This window comes from Crotalus tigris, unplaced genomic scaffold, assembly GCF_016545835.1.
Source record: "Crotalus tigris isolate CLP2741 ecotype Arizona unplaced genomic scaffold, ASM1654583v1 scf7180000017801.1383879, whole genome shotgun sequence".
In the NCBI taxonomy this organism is placed as follows: Eukaryota; Metazoa; Chordata; class Lepidosauria; order Squamata; family Viperidae; genus Crotalus; species Crotalus tigris.
The window spans coordinates 266,852-285,821 of NW_024096646.1; positions in this window are offsets into that span (position 1 = coordinate 266,852).

Sequence of the window (18,970 nt, forward strand, 5' to 3'; positions counted from 1 at the left end):
GAAACAAAAGAATTCTGAATTTAAAATGACATCCCCTCTAAGAAAAGAGCAGATATAAAAAGAATGATAAACAGAGACAAACATTTTATACAATGCACATGTTAATTCCAACTCAATGAGGGGATTTTTCCCCTCCACAGAAATGTATATAATATGTGATGTACAGTATATGGCTGTGTACAGTACTTGGTAGAGGCCACATTGAAATAAAAATCAGGGATGGAACAAAAGAATATACAATATAATGAATGAAAAGTAAATTTAATCTGATCTATTTAATTGCTCCTTCAACTACATGTAATTGCTGTTAGAAAATCTTTAAAAAATGATTTATGATAATCCTATGAGCAGCCTTTGAGTGACTTGGAATGATCACAACCCCTATGCTATCTTGGGGAAAAAACAGAATGTTCTTTGTCACATAATGAGATTGAAACTGTTCTGATTTCATATTGGTTCAAAGGTTCTCTGGCCTCACTGATGGGTGGAGGGAATAGGGTTATCTGATCAAGTCTTTGATAACTCCAGGCTCCTCCTGCTCCTCCTCCTGCTGCTCCTCCTCCTGCTCCTTCTCCTCTTCCTCCTCCTCCTCTTCTTCCTCTTCATCCTCTTCACAATCACAGTACAGTCATGGTTCTTTAAAAGTGCTATATTATACTATCTTTTCAGCACCCCTCCCAAAGCTCAGTTCACTTACTACAATAATGTATAATTTAAAAAAAAGCTAACATTCACATCAAAAGGCTCTTTTATTAAGTTTAAATGTCATTTAAAATGCACATCAGGCTGCTTTGTATCATAGGGTAAGCAGAATATAACAGAAATACTGTAGTAACCTTTATTGCATAGAAGAGCCAGCCCTATTATTCTCTGCTTATGCAGATGAATTTGTGACACAAGGCTGATATGCCAACCTGGCCAAATGAAGACAAAAAAAATTCTTTATAGTACAGAAGAATTTTGAATAAGATTTCATGTGCATTTATACTTTGAGGAAAAATATTGAACTGTTTGTTCATTCCAAACAGCAGAGTTGCATTTCAAGACCCAAGCACAAACCTTCTTCATTAAATAGTACCTCATTGGTCAGAAGTACCATTTTTAGCTAATGGTCAAACACCAATTGAAGAATGATCTCAACTTGGCAGATAAATTGAACCTATTTGCTCCTCATTTTTTTTAATTGTTACATAGTTATCCTTCCTTTTGTGGCATAAGCTAGAGCAGCGGTTCTCAACCTGTGGGTCAGGACCCCATTTGGGGTCGAACGACCATTTCACGGGGGTCGCCAAACAATGCAGTCCGCCATTTTTCCCCCTTTTCCTTAGCTGTGCTACTCCCTTTTATTCTATTGGCTTTTGAAAGCCAATAGAATAGACTCTCTTGAATAGAGTCTAATTCTATTGGCTTTCAAAAGCCAATAGGAATTGTCCAGGCTGTCTCTGCCCTGCTGAGCCTGCCAAAAGTCCCATTCTGCAAACGGTGCTGCAAGTTGTCTGCAGCGAAGGCGAGCTGTCTGGAAGTTTTCATCCCTCCCTGCTGAGCAACTACTAAAAATGTAAGTAAAAGAGGGCCAGGGATGGGAGGTGGGAGGCCGGTGGGCGCAGGGAGGGTTGCTGGCACACATGGGGCCCGGCAGGTGCCTTACCTCCCTTGGGCTGGGCCAGCTGGTGGCCCAGCCAGTGGTCGCCCTGCGCCGTCTCTGCTGCTTACCAGCTACGCCTCGGACGGCACAGGGGGTGCAACCACGCATGCGCAGCGCTCCCAGGCAGGGAAAGTCCTCGACTTATGACCGGTTGGGTAGTCCTTGACTTACGACCGGTTGGGGGTCGCGGCATTAAAAAGGTTGAGAATCACTGAGCTAGAGTTACTGGATAAGATCACATATCGTTCACAACTATGTCAGCAAAACATAATTCTATGCTCTATCTTCCATCTTGTTGAGCGATAGAAATTTCAAAATAGGTCTGGCTGGAAAAAGCAGGGAATACTTTTGATATTCAACTATCAAAATTCCTTTTTGTACAAATGTACAGAATGAATAATGCTGATGTTGATCAACATCAGTATGAGATAATATTTCACCAAAACCCCAGAAACCACTCTCACTGCACCAGTGATGAGACAAATTGATACACTCTCCAAATATTTCTTACTCACATTAAGTCATAGCACATTAGAAGCCTAATAGTGTTTGCAAGTGATTCCTCCACTTACAATGTGTTTTGCTAAATTTTGCTCTCTGAAAAAGACTACCACCACCAGAGACATAGATGAAAGCACTCCAGGGGGAAACGTGGCAGAGATTCTTAAATGTTAGGTGTCTGCCTGAACCTTAATTAAAGCCACCAGTCAGCGAGAAGATGGATTCAAGGTGATTTGCCTTGTCATAGATTTCATTCTAAACTGATGCTTTATTACTATTCTGTAGTAATTTAGCAACTTGCATCTATTCTGACTTTAATTTTATGTGTCTTAATATAGTTTGTGCCCTGTAGACATGTTGGGCTACAACTCCCATGATCCCAAACAAATATATCCAGTGCAATCCAATTTATGAGGATGACCTCAAAAAAGGGATAGTTTTGTTAGCTTTCATGTTTAGTCTTTTTATTTATCTAATACAATAATTCTCAGATGGTAATCGCCTGAGAGTGAGAGGATACATTCAGAAGTATGTGAACTATTGAAGCATTGGATTATTATTTTTTTATTTATTACAAAAATTTATATGACCTTTGAACACACTCTGGCTGGCTTATATAAATAAATATAAACTCAGTACAAATACAAACCCAATAAACCCCCCTGGCAACAACAATCAAACCACCACTTGATTGGCTCCTTATCACTTTAGGGTCCCCAGGCCCATTGGCAAAACAATGACTTCAGGGCCTTTTGAAAGTGCCAAAATGCAGCCAATATTATTTCTGCAAGGGGGATGTTCCACAGGGAGGGAGCCGCCTTGATCCCACCTTAAGAGAGGGGACCTTCAAAAATTCTTAGAAAAAGAAAAGACTTTGCTTTTTTGGCTGAAGAACTTAAGAAACGACAAATTCAATTTAGATGGGATATACCTGTGGGGATAGTGGTGACCTATGTTGGCACATGATATCGTCTTAATACAACTTCAAAAGCAAGAGATTTCTATGTTACTGTTTTAAAAGGAGGTCTACCACCATCTCCAAGATCAAAAAAGGATGAGAACAAGGTAGAAGCACAGTTGGCTGTAGGTGTAATGCCACTTTTGGGAGAAGAATTATTGGTTGAATCTATGCAACAGAGTTTGCAAATAAGGGAAGACCCAAGGGGACAGAGAATTACACGTGCTGCTCATAAACGTAGAGAAAGAGAACAACAACAACAACAAAAGATAGATGATGGAGTTTCACCACAGTCTACTTCGGAGCCAGTGGGAGGAGCAAGGCCAAAGAGATCATCGACTGCAAATTTAGAGGTTTTGTTCCAAAGGCTTCAACCTGCCAAGAATGGCAAAGCTTCTAACCTGGAATGTTAATGGCCTTAATTTACCACAGAAAAGAAAGAAAGTCTTTCATTATTTGAAACAACACAGAAATGATATTATTTGTTTACAAGAGACTCATATTATTTCTAAAGATCAAAAATACTTGTTTAACCCCCGGCTGGGGGTACACTTCATAGCTCCTGCTTTGCAGAAAAAAGGAGGTGTAGTTATTTATGTGAGAAAGGAGCTTTCACCGAAATTAATTGATTTTGATCCACAAGGCAGATATGTCATTATTGATTTATTAATAAATGATAAGAGAACTCTTCTTGTTGAATTATATGCTCCCAATCATCAACAAAAATATTTCTACAAGATGATTCATCAGAAATTAATTTCTTTGGATTACAAGTCAGTTATTATGATGGGAGATTGGAATGGTGTTTTAGATTCAAGTAAAGATAAGAAGGGTTCTTCTAAAGTTTCTAATCATGCAAGACTTCCTAAAGTTTTTTTTTTATTATTTAAAGGATGATTTGGAACTTAGAGACATTTGGAGAGAATGGAATATTCAGGAAAAAGATTTTACCTTTTTCTCAGATAGGCACCAATCTTATTCTAGAATTGACTTTTTTTTTACTTACTAATGATTTCTTTTCTAGGGAGAAGAATATCAAGATATTTCCTAGAATATTTTCAGATCACAGTCCTGTATGGTTGGAAATTTTGCTGGAAGAAGGGACTAGAAGGTCTTGGAGGTTGAACGAGAATTTATTTAGATATAAAGAGAATATACAGAGATGTAGAGGTTATTTAAAGGAATTTTTTTGCTTGGAACATGAATAAGGGTACCTCGATGCCAATGGTATGGGATTCTAGTAAAGCATATATGAGAGGGATTTTGATTTCTATGAATAATGCTCATAGACGTAAACAGATTCAGAAACATAAAGAGTTGGAAGATGAGATTAAATGTAAGGAAAAGATTTTAATATCAAACCCAATGGATAATAACTTAAAGGTTTCTATAACTCTGCTTAAGGAGCAATTTAATATGTTAATAGCGGATCAGATGGCAACTAATTTGAGGTATATGAAACACAATACATTTTGTAATGCAAATAAACCTGGTAGATGGTTGGCTTATCAATTACGTAAGAAACAGAAATCAAGGACTATAGATAAAATAATTTATAAAGGTAAAGAAGTGTATCAACAAAATTTGATTAAAAAGAATTTTTAGATTTTTATTCAAAGTTGTACGCTAGTGAAACTATACAAATTTTAGACATAGAAAAATATTTACAGGAAGCACATTTTCCTAGACTTACGATTGACCAACGTGATGGGATTAATGGTTTAATTACTTCTGAAGAGATTATTTCTGCAATTAAACAATTGAAAGTTGGCAAGACTCCAGGTACTGATGGACTAACAGCAATTTATTATAAGATGCTACCTGAAGAAATGATAGAACCATTAAAGGAACTTTTCAATGATATTTTGTTGGGAGCAGAGCTACCTCCATCTTGGAGAAGGGCTTTTATATCATTGATTCCAAAGGAAGACCAGGATCTGTCCCAACCTAGAAATTTTATCTCTTTTAAATACAGATTATAAGATTTTTGCAAAGATACTGGCAAATAGATTAATGCAGGTTTTGAAACAATTGATTCATACTGACCAATCTGGATTTATAATGGGAAGATATATGAAATATAATGTAAGACAAATTGTTAATCTAATAGAGTATTTGGATAAGAACAACCAAATCCCTGCTGCTTTAATATTTATAGATGCTGAGAAAGCTTTTGATCAATTAGATTGGAAATTTTTATTGAAAGTTGTAGAGGAAATGAATTTTGGAGACAAATTTTTGTGTGCTCTCAAGGCCATATATCAGCAACAATCGGCACAAATTATAATTAATGGGGGATTAACAGATGTATTTAAAATAGAAAAAGTTACGAGACAGGGTTGTCCCTTATCCCCCTTGTTATTTGTATTAACAATGGAGATTTTATTAAAATTCGAGATTCATCTAAATTAAAAGGAATAAAAATAAATAAGATTGATTATAGGCTGAGAGTTTTTGGTGATGATTTGGTTGTGACGTTATCCCACCCAACAGATTTGGTCAGAGACTTGGTTGAAATTTTAGTGCAGTATGGATAGGTCTCTGGTTTTAAGGTGAATAAGAACAAAACTAAAATATTATTGAAAAATATGTCTATGAAGGGAAAAGATATTATAGCTGAAGCAACAGGTTATGAAGTAGTTAATAAGGTTAAGTATCTAGGAGTATATATCACAACATCTAATGGAAAATTGTATAAGAATAATTATGAACACTTATGGGTAAAAGTACAAAAAGATTTAAATGATTGGCAAAAATTACAACTATTGTTGTTGGGGAGAATTTCAGTAGTAAAGATGAATGTCCTACCAAAGTTTCTTTTTTTGTTTCAGATGATACCTATTTTAAAGAAGGATGCTAATTTGGATGAGTGGCAGAAGGGTATCAATAAATTTATTTGGGGTGGGAAGAAATCAAGGGTAAAGTTTAAGATTTTACAAGACACTCGAGAAAGAGGTGGACATAAAGCACCTAATTTGAAATTATATTATGATGCGGCCACTTTAACTTTAGTAAGTGATTGGCTTAATTTAACAAATAAAAATATTCTTGCTCTTGAAGGGTGGCATTTATTATATGGTTGGCATGCATATTTAATTTTTGATAAGAAAGTAGATCTGGTTTTTAACTCACACATTTTAAGAAATGCTTTACTTCGAGTCTGGAAGAAGTATTATTATAAGTTAAATTATAAAATACCTATTTGGGGGATTCCTGGACAAGCAATTCCGGGGGTTTCTAAGGGGGTGAATTTTGATAATATTTCGTATAAAGAATTACTTATTTGGTCGGGTACTGATTGGCAACTAAAGTCTTCAGATTTGTTAAGGCAAGAAAATATTTTACAATCATGGTTTCAATATTTGCAAATAGTGGAGAGATGGACTTTAGATAAGAAAGTGGGAATTACTTTAGCAGATGAAAATTTGGTAATTCAGATTAAAGATCAGAAATATGCTCATATTAAAAGAATTTACAATGAGTTAATAAAATTGGATTCAGAAACAGAGTTAGTAAAAGATTGTATGATTAAATGGGCTCAGAATATTCAGGAATCGATTTTATTGGATTTATGGGAGTTAATTTGGATTAGAAATATTAAATTTACGCAGGCTCAAAATTTGAGGGAAAATTTTTATAAAATGTTTTATAGATGGCATCTGGATCCTAAAAAGTTGTCTTGTGTGTACCCGAACCTGCAACCTAAATGTTGGAGATGTGGTAGTTTTGATGCAACTTATTTTCATGTTTGGTGGACTTGTAAAAATATTAAAGCTTTTTGGATTATGATTTGGTGGAACATTCAAAAGGTTTTTAAAAGGAAGATTAAGTTTACTCCCCAATTATTTCTTTTGGGTATTTTTGTGGATTTTGATGCTAAAGAAACTATTTTAATGTTGAATTTAATAACAGCAGCAAGATTATTGGTGGGTCAATATTGGAAGAAAGACTCTCTGCCTTCTTTAGAAGAATGGATATTTAAGGTTTCTAATTTAGCAGACCCCTTTATGGATTACTGCCTTGTCGTGGCGAAGGGGCTTGTGTAACTCAATGAAGCTATAAGCTATGCTGTGCAGGGCCACCCAAGACGGACAGGTCATAGCAGAGAGTTCTGATAAAATGTGATCCACTGGAGAAGGAAATGGCAAACCACTCCAGTATCTTTGCCATGAAAACCCCATGGACAGTACTAAAATGCAAAAAGATATGACGCTGGAAGATGAGCCCCTCAGGTCGGAAGGTGTCCAATATGCTACTGGGGAAGAGCAGAGGGCTAGTACTAGTAGCGCCAGAAAGAATGAAGCGACTGGGCCATAGCCGAAAGGACGCTCAGCTGTGGATATATCTGGTGGTGAAAGGAAAGTCCGATGCTGTAAAGATTTTTTCTCCATAGGAACCTGGAATGTAAGATCCATGAATCAAGGCAAGCTAGACGTAGTCAAAAAAGAGATGACAAGACTGAACATCGACATCTTAGGAATCAGCGAACTAAAATGGACAGGAATGGGTGAATTTAACTCAGATGACCATCAGGTATACTACTGTGGGCAAGAATCCCTCAGAAGAAATGGAGTAGCCTTCATAGTCAATAAAAGAATAGGAAAAGCAATACTGGGATACAATCCCCAAAATGACAGAATGATCTCAATTCGAATCCAAGGCAAACCATTCAATATCACAATAATCCAAATCTATGCCCCAACCACTGGTGCTGAAGAGGATGAAATTGACCGGTTCTAGAAGCCCTACAGCACCTTATAGAATTAACACCAAAAAATGATGTCCTTATCATACAAAATGAAGCAGGGCACAGGCTGATAGAATTTTGTCAAGAGAATACGATGGTCATAACAAACACTCTTTTCCAACAACCCAAGAGATGGCTCTACACATGGATATCACCAGACGGTCAACATAGAAATCAATTGACTATGTGCTCTGCAGCCAAAGATGGAGAAGCTGTATACAGTCAGTAAAAACAAGACCAGGAGCTGACTGTGACTCAGATCATGAGCTTCTCGTTGCAAAATTTAGGCTTAAATTGAAAAAAGTAGGGAAAAGCACTAGGCCGCTCAGGTATGAACTAAATCATATTCCTGATGAATATAAAGTAAAGGTGACAAATAGATTTAAGGAATTAGATCTGATAGACAGAATGTCTGAAGAACTATGGATGGAAATTCGCAACATTGTACAAGAGGTAGCAACTAAAACCATCCCAAAGAAAAAAAAATGCAAGAAAGCAAAATGGCTGTCTGAGGAAGCTTTGCAAATAGCTGAGGAAAAAAGGGAAGCGAAAGGCAAAGGAGAAAGAGAAAGATACACCCAATTGAATGCAGAATTCCAGAGAGTAGCTAGAAGAGATAAGAATGCCTTCTTAAATGAACAGTGCAAAGAAATAGAAGAAAACAACAGAATAAGGAGGACCAGAGATCTCTTCAAGAAAATTGGAGATATGAAGGGAACGTTTCATGCAAAGATGGGCATGATAAAGGACCAAAATGGCAGGGACCTAACAGAGACAGAAGAGATTAAGAAGAGATGGCAAAACTACACAGAAGAACTATACAAGAATGAGCTTAACGTCCCAGATAACCACAATGAGATGGTCACTGACCTCGAACCAGACATCCTAGAATGTGAAGTGAAATGAGCCTTAGAAAATCTGAGCAACAACAAAGCTAGTGGAGGTGACAGTATTCCAGCTGAGCTATTCAAAATCTTAAAAGACGATGCAGTAAAAGTGCTACACTCAATTTGCCAGCAAATTTGGAAAACTCAACAGTGGCCACAGGATTGGAAAAGGTCAGTTTACATTCCAATTCCAAAGAAAGGCAATGCCAAAGAATGTTCAAACTATCGCACCATTGCACTCATTTCACATGCTAGTAAAGTTATGCTTAAAATCCTACAAGCTAGACTCCAGCAGTATGTGGATCGAGAACTACCAGAAGTACAGGCAGGATTTCGAAGAGGCAGAGGAACTAGAGATCAAATTGCCAACATACGCTGGATCATGGAGAAAGCTAGGGAGTTCCAGAAAAACATCTACTTCTGCTTCATTGACTATGCAAAAGCCTTTGATTGTGTGGATCACAACAAATTGTGGCAAGTTCTTAAAGAGATGGGAGTACCAGACCATCTCATTTGTCTCTTGAGAAACCTATATGCGGGTCAAAAAGCAACAGTGAGAACCGAACACGGAACCACTGATTGGTTCAAAATTGGAAAAGGAGTCCGGCAAGGCTGTATACTGTCGCCCTGCCTATTTAACTTATATGCAGAGCACATCATGAGAAAGGCAGGGCTAGATGAATCAAAAGTTGGAATTAAGATTGCCGGGAGAAATATCAACAACCTAAGATATGCAGATGATACCACTCTAATGGCAGAAAGTGAAGAGGAACTAAAGAGCCTCTTGATGCGGGTGAAGAAGGAGAGTGCAAAAGTTGGCTTGAAACTAAACATTAAGAAAACCAAAATCATGGCATCCGGCCCTCTCAATTCCTGGCAAATAGATGGTGAAGAAATGGAGGTAGTGACAGATTTTATTTTCTGGGCTCCAAGATCACCTCAGATGGGGACTGCAGCCAAGAAATTAAAAGACGCTTGCTCTTGGGGAGGAAAGCTATGGCAAATCTAGACAGCATACTAAAAAGCAGAGACATCACCCTGCCAACAAAAGTGCGTATAGTCCAGGCCATGGTTTTCCCAGTTGCAATGTATGGCTGTGAAAGTTGGACCATAAGAAAGGCTGAGCGCCAAAGAATTGAGGCCTTTGAACTATGGTGCTGGAGAAGACTCCTGCGAGTCCCTTGGACTGCAAGGCGTTCAAACCGGTCAGTCCTAGAAGAGATCAACCCCGACTGCTCTTTAGAAGGCCAGATCCTGAAGTTGAAACTCAAATACTTTGGCCACCTAATGAGAAGGAAGGACTCACTGGAGAAGGGCCTAATGCTGGGAAAGATTGAGGGCAATAGAAGAAGGGGACGACAGAGAATGAGATGGCTGGATGGAGTCACTGAAGCAGTAGGTGTGAACTTAAATGGACTCCAGAAGATGGTAGAGGACAGGAAGACCTGGAGGAACGTTGTCCATGGGGTCGCGATGGGTCGGACACGACTTCGCAATTAACAACAACAACAAATTTAGCAGAAATGGCTAAAATTTCTGCTTATTTAATGGATCATTCACAAGAGAGATATGTTATTGTATGGAGAAGATGGATAGAATATGTTCAGAAGAAATATGGAACTACAAAGTTTCATTTATTTTATGAGTAATGGGTTTGTTTATGAAATTATGATGTTAAAGTTTGAAGAGAGTTAAGGGTTAGTATGATTTTGGTTATTGTATAATTAGTAAACTTAAGAAGATTATGTTTAATATGTTTGTATAACTCTGTACTTGGCTCTGGGAAGTCGGGGGGCGGGGGGTGGGGGGAGGATGGGTTGGAGGTTAAATAGGTCAGATAAGTAGAAATAGTTTTATTGTATTTAATATTGATGTTTCAATTTGGAGAGAGGAATTGCTTGGGCATTTCCCTTGGACTGCATCTGGAGTGAGAAGATAGGAGGAAGGGGAGAAGTAAGTAGGAAGGTTGAGGAGAAGGAGGAGAGGGGGAGAGTGAGGAAGAAGAGGGAGAAAGAGGGAAGTGAGAGAAGAAGTTAGAGGGTGGATGCGGTTTGGGGGGAAATGGGTGAGCAATACCGAAAGTTGTGTGTATAAATTTATTTTATTCTTTATCTGAAGTACTTTTTATGAATGTAATGAAAAATCGAAAATTAAAACTTTAAAAAACAAACAAACAGAGGGGACCCAAAACATATCCTCTGGTGATTGGATAGATATAACTGGGAATGTTACACGCTCTTTTCTTACTTCTGATTGTTGAGAGCTAATATATAAAATCTGTTTAATACTGTTCATTCTAATGCCAGATCTTACACTTTTTTTCTCCCCAAACTCTTAAAAAGTAAAACAAAGCAGAAAAGAACAATTTATTTGAAAATAATGGATCCCAGTGAAAGAGTATCTGAAATATACATATCAAAGTCAAGCTTTTGAATCAAGCTCAGTTTTATGGACTGTTTACTTGTTAAAATTTTATGGCTGCCCAATTCTCTTAAAATGTATAAGACCATAAAAACAAGGAACTAGAATAAAATATACAGTAAACACCCCAGAACCTAAAAGAGCAACTGAGTAACAGCATAATAATAGAATTAGCAGAGGCCAATCAACTGCATTTTAGATCGTTCATTCTAGATGGCTCACCCCTCATTCTTCCTCTGAAGAAGAGCCTGGGTTGTGAAGAAGAACAGAAGAACAAAGAATTGGGGACATTCAAATATCAGGAGGAATATTGTTCCATTGGGCACATGCTGCAACAAGGAAGTCACACCTGCATGCCTTTTTCTTAGCAATAATACAGGAATGGTTCAGAGTAGTGTTTTGATTTCCCCATCTAACCTACAACCCTATTCTTCCCTGCAGTTCTCCTATTCAACTATTATCCAGGCCTGACCTTTACTTTTAAATACAAATGGGGTCAGACAGTTTTACATATTTTAACATGCCATATGTTAGAAGCATGTATTTATTATATGTAAAAATATAGGTTTGGGGGAGTGGGATTTTTTGGTCCTTAGTGTTCTCTGAGTTTGGTTGTTTTTCTGCAGACATTTCATTACCAAACTAGGTACTATAACAGCGGTTCTCAACCTGTGGGTCGCGACCCCATTTGGGGTCGAACGACCATTTCACGGGGGTCGCCAAACAACGCAGTCTGCCATTTTTTTCCCCTTTTCCTTAGCTGTGCTACTCCCTTTTATTCTATTGGCTTTTGAAAGCCAATAGAATAGACTCTCTTGAATAGAGTCTAATTCTATTGGCTTTCAAAAGCCAATAGGAATTGTCCAGGCTGTCTCTGCCCTGCTGAGCCCGCCAAAAGTCCCATTCTGCAAACGGTGCTGCAAGTTGTCTGCAGTGAAGGCGAGCTGTCTGGAAGTTTCCATCCCTCCCTGCTGAGCAACTACTAAAAATGTAAGTAAAAGAGGGCCAGGGATGGGAGGTGGGAGGCCGGTGGGCGCAGGAGGGTTGCTGGCGCGTGTGAGGCCCGGCGGATGCCTTACCTCCCTTGGGCTGGGCCAGCTGGTGGCCCAGCCAGTGGTCGCCCTGCGCCGTCTCTGCTGCTTACCAGCTACGCCTCGGCTGGCGCAGGGGGTGCAACCACGCATGCGCAGCGCTCCCAGGCAGGGAAAGTCCTCGACTTATGACCGGTTGGGTAGTCCTCGATTTACGACCGGTTGGGTAGTCCTCAACTTACGACCGGTTGAGTAGTCCTCAACTTATGACTGGTTGGGGGGTCGCGGCATTAAAAAGGTTGAGAACCACTGTACTATAACATCATCAGTCTAGAAAGGGGAAGGGTTGCTCTCATTTTATATAGTAGTGGCTTACCCTGTCAGTGTTGGTGTGAGTGTTTCTTGGTCGTTCCTTGATTAGGCTGTAAGACATTTATTGAGGATGTATAGGGCATTTTATATGTGTTGATCAGTACTAAATTAGAAGTTAAGAATGACTGATTTAACATAAAACTACCAGTATAAAACTCACAATTAGTTTTATTTGTAACTGCTACTATAACCTCCAAAAAAGTTGCATGATTTTTAAGTAGCCTATTAGCCAAGCAGGACTAAAGAGATTCTTTGCCTCAAGTAAAGGGAAAGGCCTTTGTGACCCTCCTCAGACTAGGAGACCAGAAATAAACACCTTTCAAGTCTGTGTTTTATGTCAATGAACACAAGTGGTTTGGCTTTATTTATTAATAAAAATGTATATACCACCCACTCATACAGACTCCAAGCAATGTTTATATAAAGTAAAAATGGCATCATAAAATCAAAATATTTTCAAAATCATAACTCCCACCCCTTAGCTAAAATAATAACAAAACCAAATTCTAAATTGCTACCTGGACATTATCTGATTAGCAATCAAAGCATATTCAACAGCTTTTGGAATGACAGAAGTGAGAGAGGGCAAATGCATCTCTGGGGCATCATAACTGATTAAGGATGTGTCCATTGTGAAAAAAAAGGCTGCTTTTGGTCCAGGGTGTTCTCACTTCTTGACAGGATGGGAGCTAAGCAGGCTGTTTCGGTTGACTTCATAGCAGAATACTTTTCAGTAAGGTGGTTCCTAATATAGCCCAATACTGCAGCAGATAGAGAGTATAAGTAATAACCAGCATTTTGCATTTGATCCAGAAACCTACTAGCAGCAATATAGTATAGGTGTTAACAGTATACTGAAGTAAAGACTCCACCCACTAGCAGTGTAATTTCAGAGCTATCTTCAAAAGCAGTCCCAACTAAAGTGAATTGTGGTAATCAAGATGCATGGTGATAAGGATATGAATCACCATCAACAAAGTTTTTTATTTCGAGATGCTTGTACTTTGATTACAAAAATCAAGATATAAATGATGCCTAAGCCTGAATGTTCATGTTACCTTTTGTCACTAATGCAAAGTGCAGCCAAAGGTTCTATAGTCTTCCATGTTGGTGGGGAAAAAAAAAGGATGATGAGAAAAGTAGTGGAGCCCAGAATGTGTTACAATAATTCCGTCTTGCTAAACTCAGTTTTGGTATATCTCCCTAAACTAGAGTTTAGCAGTGTTCCTTGTTTGCTTTTGACTGGATAAGTCATGATTTATGATTCAGTAGCTTATTGGATGAGCCTAGCCAGTGCTTGAGCAGGGTGTGCAGTCAGTCAATGTGAAACAGAAACAAAAACAATTATAATCTTTGAAGCACTTTTATAACCATCACAGCTATGCAAACTAATGTACTATATAAATATTGCAATTAGGGCTATTCAAAGTATCCAGAGAGGCATTCATGAAATGCTCTCAAAGTAGGTGCAGCTCTCAAAGCAATAATAATGTGGCTGCTTCAAAGTCCTTTCTTAGATTTCTGATCATACTGTTATGCATGAAAGACATTTCTCTGATTTTTCTGCCAAAGAGAAGTGAAATGCCTTCTATGCACATGTATATATGCTTAGAAAATAGGACCTTGAAGTAATTTCACCAAAAGATGCAGCCACTTTGACTTTCCAAGCAGAAGGTTCAGAGGAGTGGTTTGTTTCCTAAAGCCCTCCTCTGAATTGTTTGCACAGCTCAAAATGGCTATCTTTACACAAGACCCATTAAAAATCCAGTAATTTTATTGAATAGAATAGAGCTGGAACGACCTTGGAGGCCTTCTAGTCCAACCCCCTACTCAAGCAGGAGAACCTATATCATTTCAGGCAAGTGACTGTCTAGTCTCTTCTTAAAAACCTCCAGTGATGGAGCACCCACGATTTCTGAAGGCAAACTGTTCCATTGGTTAATTGTTCTCACTGTCAGGAAGTTTCTCCTTAATTCCAGGTTGCTTCTCTCTTTGATCAGTTTCCAGCCATTGTTTCTTGTCCTGCCCTCTGGTGCTTTAGAGAATAATTTGACCCCCCCTTCTTTGTGGCAGCCCCTCAAATACTGGAATACTGATATCATGTCACCCCTATTTTTTCTTTTCTTGAAACTAGCCAAACCAAAGTCCTGCAGCCGTTCTTCAAATGATTTAGTCTCCAGACCTTTGATCATCTTAGTTGCTCTTCTCTGAACTTGTTCCAAAGTCTCAACATCTTTTTTGTGATATGGTGACCAGCAGTATTCCAGGTGCAGTCATACTAGGGTTTTATAAAGCGGTACTAATACTTTGCATGATCTTGATTCTATGCCTCTGTTTATAGAACCCAGGATAGTATTAGCTTTTTTGATTGTTGATGCACACTGCTGGCTCATAGTCAAGTGATCATCCACTACGACTCCAAGGCCCCTCTCACAGTTACTGTTTTTGAACCAGGTCTCCCCTAAGTTTGATTTTTCCTGCCTCAAATGTAAAATTTTGCTTTTCTCCACATTAAAATTCATTTTGTTGGATAGGGCCAATTGTTCAAGTTTGTCAAGATCTTTTTGGATCCTGAGCTTGTCTTCTGGGGTGTTGGCTATTCCTGCCAGTTTAGTGTCATCTGCAAATTTAATGAATTTCTATTCTTTCGTCTAAGTCATTCGTCTAAGATATTGAAGAGTACTGGGCCTAAGACGAAGCCTTGTGGTACCCCACTGCTTACTTCTCTCCATGTGGATATAGTACCATTGAGGACTACTCGTTGAGTATGGTTTATCAGCCAGCTACAAATCTTTCTGGTGGTGATGTTGTCTACTCCACCTTTTTCTAGCTTACCAAGAAGTAGGTTGTGTTATACTTTGTCAAGTGCCTTACTGAAATCTAAGTATATTATATCCACAGCATTTTGCTGGCCTACTAATTTAGCTACTTTATCAAAGAATGAAATGACTTTGGTTTGGCATGATCTGTTTTTAGCCATCCCGTGCTGGCTACTAGTTATAACTTTGTTTACTTCTAGTTGTTTGCAGATCTGTTTTTTGATAATCTTTTCCAGGATATTCCCAGGTATTGATGTTAGACTAATTGGTCTGTAGTTTCCTGGTTCTGTTCCCCCCCCCCTTTTTTTTTGAAGATGGGAACCACATCAGCCCTTTTCCAATCCTCAGGTACTTCCCTGGTGCTCCAGGATTTTTGAAAGATATGGTGCAATGGTTCTGAGATATCATCTGCCAGCTCCTTCAGAACTCTGGGATGTAATCTGTTAGATCCCACTGATTTATATTCATCAAGGTTGGATAGGTGTTCTCTTACCATTTTCTTGCTTATTTTAATTTTTGTTTCTAGTTTCTCTTGCAGTAGTTTTTTTTGTAGGTTGGAGTATAATTTCTTTTTTTGTGAAGACTGATGCAAAGAATAAGTTAAGCAGCTCTGCTTTCTTCCTACTGCCTGTTAATTCCTTGCCATCTTCTCTGTTTAGTGAACCTACAGTTTCCTTGACTTTTTTCTTGTTATCCTGTACAGCTTTTTAATGATGTTTCAAGTTTATCATATTTTTTGAAATTGAAATATTTCCATCTTGGATTATCTTACCCTACTTTGTCTAATTTTCAATCAGTCTAAGGCAGACATGTCAAACACAAGGCCCGAGGGGCCAGATGCGGCCTGCAAAGTGGTTTCATGTGGCCCGCAAAGCCATCCTGGAAACAGTGAGGAACCAGCCCCTCCCGCATCGGCCCCGACCCCTGGGTGCATGCTGGGGAGGTGTCACCCTTTGTGAAGAATGAAGAAATGCACGATCACCTGGAAGTGGCCAGCAAATGGCCCTCGCCTACTTCACATATCCGGCTTGATGGGCTCTGGGGGAGGGGTTTTGGCAGATAGCGGGGCGTTCTCCTCACAGCGCTGAGAGGCTGAGCTGGGCGGTGCAAATCCAAAAAGAAATGCAAGGCCGCCCAGCTCCCAGCCTGCCCGGTTTCAGCAGGCAATGGGGCAATCTCCTCACAGTGCCAAGAGCTGAGCTGGGTGGCGCAAATCTGATGAGAAGTGCAATGTTGCCTAGCCCCCAGGCTGCCCAGTTTCAGCAGGCAGCAAGGTGCAAAGTTGGCAGGCTTCGCACTGCCCAGCTCAACTTCTTGGAGCTGTGAGAAGAGTGCCCCGCTGCCTGCCGAAACCATGCCCACCCAGTAGGCTACATCCACTCCATCCATGCCCACCCAGTAGGCCACACCCACCCTGGCCACACCTACCCGGCCCCCCGAGGGCAACCACAATGCTGATGCGGCCCTCAATGAAATTGAGTTTGACACCCCTGATCTAAGGTATAACATCCAGATTAAAAAAATTCAAGATAGTAGATAGTTTAGGTTTGAAAAATCATGGTAAATGTGAAAAAGTTAAAAAGCACCATGAGGAAACTAACTTAGGTTTCTAGTAAAGAATATGAGAAGGCATACATTTTGGGTATCTACTGTAATAAATGTTTGATAATGAAACACTGACCCATGTGCATAAGCTACAATTATGATTTGGAATCCAAGATTAGTAGTTGCTTGTTTGAATTTAAATCTAGACTATTCCACATTCATTTTTTGCAAAATTTATACTCCAGGCACAGAATGATGGATTTAAACTTCTACATGCAAAAAATATTACTCCACTGATCAGGCCAAGTTAAGAATCCTTGTAGAGCCATTTATTGCTGTCTTGGGATGGGCCTAGCTTGAAAAATCTCTGGTTTTAGTGCTACTAATTTAATATTTTAACAGTCGTCTGCAGAACAAGGCCTCAGGCGAAAAGCCTGCTATAGTTTTGAAATAGTTTTTTTTTTTTAAAAAAAATCAGGAATTTATAAAAGTGTGACAGTACAGGATGATGCAATTGTGTTAGTTCAGCTATGTAGTGCTAATAATATATACAAAACATAAGACAGTTTTTATAACTTTTCAGGCCCAGATTGGATCATTTTAAGAGCTCATGTTTCATGAACTGCTGAAGAAGAGAAAAGGGTGGCATTTCACTTGTGCTGAAGGTAGGCTATCTTACAATAAAGCAATAATACAGTTCTATATAGTTAGTACAAGAAAGCAAGTCATTCTACTGGAGTGAACACCGTTTAAACAAGTACTCAGTAACTGATACGATAGAGCAATTTAAATATTTTATCTCATTTATACCCTATTGCATTATATTCACATTTAAATTTTATCACAATTAAAAACTAGCATTGTATTGCATCGCCTTTCTCCCTGTACATATTTATTCTATATGTTGATAGATAAAGAGAGATAAAACATCAAGATGAGCTTGAGATATATGAGCATCAATAGGTTACGTTGATTCAGAAATCTTATTACCTTAGTACTGATACTCATACAATGCTACACAATTACAGTACTTCAAAGAGAAATAAAAAGAATAAGTTCAATATATAGTTCAGGAATAAAGGTCCTCCTATATGTATAAAGGCCTTAGGACAAACATTCAAAGTTCCAGGAATAAAATGTTTGTTCTAAAGCTTTTGTATATATGAGAAGGTATTTTTATAGTCAGGTTCTTTCATATATGAACAGGCATAGTTTTTTTTTCATGTTCTATTGCAATTAATTTAAAAAAGTCCTTGCAGATTTTGATATGGAATATAATACTTGATAAAAACTATATAAAGCCTGTGTTTAGCATTAACAGAATGCTGGTCCTTTTTGCATTTGTAGTACTTTATATGCTTTTCAAGCTTGTATTATGTTTTAATGATCTTAGTGATTATTCTAATAAATTCAATAATATTGCCAAGCTATACTTTCCTGATTGTCAGGATAAGAGAAGTGCTTTAAGAATCCTTCTTTAGGAATCCTTAGGGATGATAGAATCTCTGCAAATTTTTAAATGAAATCTTTGATGTTGGACCCTTGAGTAGCAGGGTATTTATTTATTTCTTGCTATAAATTGGTATTCATATTATGTTTTACTCTAGGTTTCTACCAATTTATAATTCTTAATATAATAATTTACTTATCCTCTTTTCATTGTGAGAAATAATGTAGAGTTTACATCTGTGAACAATCTTCAGCCACCTGCTTTTGGCAACACAAAATGTTATTTATACGGCAGATAGAATTTCAAGGGCCAACTGCAAAACAATAATACAAGCAACTCTTTCCAAGAAAACCAGTTTATGCTGGTGACTTCAGCCACAATTCATTTGGCAAATTGCTTTACTCCCTTTCTTAGCTTTAATCTAGTCCAAATGTGAGATATTTATATTGTCCTATTGTGATATACTCACTTTTAAAGGTGCCTATTATGATGTACAAAATAGCAGTACAAACAATTGTCTGTAAAACAGTTACATTAAAAATTGAAAATACTACCAATAATCTTGACCAATGTTGTCAAACCAAAAAAAAAATA